Below are 2110 nucleotides of genomic sequence, written 5' to 3'. Positions count from 1 at the left end.
CCTGTCTTGCCCTCCGGGTTGCATAAACAGACGCCCCCACTGTCCGAGTGGTGGTTGGGGCAAGTAGAAATTACCAAAAACATATGCTTCGCGATAGCGCTGTGGTTCGCGCGATCACAACCCAAATGCACACTGCTTAGAGGGTGCGAGTCCAAAATGCTACATTTGTGGTTGTTTTCACACAGCAAAAGTCACTTATGATAAGCATTTCTCGCAGGTGTCTGCTTTGAGAACGGAACAGAGACTACGTCATGTCTCGACATGGCAGGCTTGAGCCGGGCCATTTCAGGCCGAACTGATAGAGATTGATGACTCTCGCTCGCTCCTAGGTACGGACGCGTCAAAATCATGAAAGCCCTTTCTCAACTTGAAGTGTATGATCGCGTACATCCCTGAAACGCGAAACAGGAGGAGGTCCCAAGTGTTTGCTTAATCCAAAACTGCCTACGAGTGATCCGCGAGTGAGTTGCGCAGGGACAGTCAGTTCTGCACCTGCAAAACTGGCGGCATATGCCCCGCGTAAGCAAGTAGTACGCGAAGCCGTCTCACTCTACCTGTCACAGACAACGAGTGTCTTCAAAAAAGCTAGTCAGTCCATGTGACCGTTTCACCCTTCACCGCCCTCTTCCGGCAAAGCGAACATCCTCTCCATTTTGCCCGAAGCGGTTCCCGTGTGTACGCAAGCGGTGACGAACCGTGAACGTTCAAACGAAGCACAATGCCCGCTAGCACTAAGCTTTCTTGATTTTAGTCGCGAAGGCTCACTAAACAGTCAACAGAAACTTGCTAGGCATTTTCCGGTAGACGAAAGACTTGCTGTAGGCCAGGGGTTCCCAAATTTTCTGGACTTGGCGAATCCCACTGTTCAACGGGCGTGGAACCTCCCCTCTGTTTTTTTCTCCAAACATCGATGCGCTTGTTCACGGCCGCGCGATGAATGTCGCGATGAATAAATTTGTATACCTTAAAATTAGATGAAAACAACCGCACATATTATTGAATAATATCAGCAGTGTAATAAGGTACCCAACGCGGATGGAGGCGGATTCTTTTTGGTCGACCGCAGAACCCAAAACTGTCGTTTGCGGAACCCCTGCGTTTCGCTGAACTCAATTTCGGCTGCTGCAGGCTATTGTCGAAACGTACGTTGAGTGTTATATGCGCAGAGCACTTTGAGACCCGGAATGACCACCCTCGTCGGTGAGTGTAACGTACAACACAAGGTCTACGTAAGGATCGCTTTCGGCCAGCAAGCACGTCTCCGTGCGGAGCTTACGTCAAGGACGACAGGAGCACCCAGAAACAGAGGCTCCACTTGACGCGCGACGCCGCCTGCTTCTCGGTTTCAGGCTGTTCGTCCGCAGACGGCTGCCTGTAACGGACGCACAACACGACCAGCCCGATGAATGACACGACCACGGCCAGGACGACACTCTTCGAGAGAAGCAAAAGAACGTCACTGCTACCCAGCAGCAAATCGGTCGCCTGGACAAAAGGGCACTGATCACGGGGCGCATGTGGTAAGCGTGAGCTAGTAAGGTGGCCCTACTGTTCAATACATTTCATGACGGAAGCTTGTATTGGTGTTCGTTATTTGTGTCGGTGTGTTGTTACGACCTGGGTTTCTTTAATTACCGTGCAACCAGTGCACGTTACACAGACGCTTTTTATTTCATCATCGAAGTGCGGCCGCAATGGCCAGCATTCGAACCCGCGACCTCGTGCTTAGCAGCCCAACGCCAAAGCGACTAAGCAGCCACAGCGGGTGCTTGTCACCTCGTATTGGTGACGGTAAATTAAACTAGGTGGCTGGCGCAGATGTTGGACAAACAAGACCAATTTATAAAGAAGAATGAATATTGATTGTTTGATTGATTGATTCATTGACTTAAAGATTGAGTAACTGGCTGATTGATTGATTGATTGATTGATTGATTGATTCAGTGACTTAATGATTGAGTAACTGGCTGGCTGGCTGATTGATTGATTGATTGATAGATTGATCCTGTGATCTGGCGATTTTAATGGAGGTCTGGGCTTTCACCTCAGGACCTCTCTGGAAGTCTACGGACCGCAACTGCACCTAAGAAGTATGCTGTCTCACGGTTTT

This window comes from Dermacentor silvarum, chromosome 5 (assembly GCF_013339745.2).
Source record: "Dermacentor silvarum isolate Dsil-2018 chromosome 5, BIME_Dsil_1.4, whole genome shotgun sequence".
Taxonomy (NCBI): Eukaryota; Metazoa; Arthropoda; class Arachnida; order Ixodida; family Ixodidae; genus Dermacentor; species Dermacentor silvarum.
The sequence above is the reverse complement of the archived record's forward strand: the minus strand, read 5'-3'. Positions refer to the sequence as shown.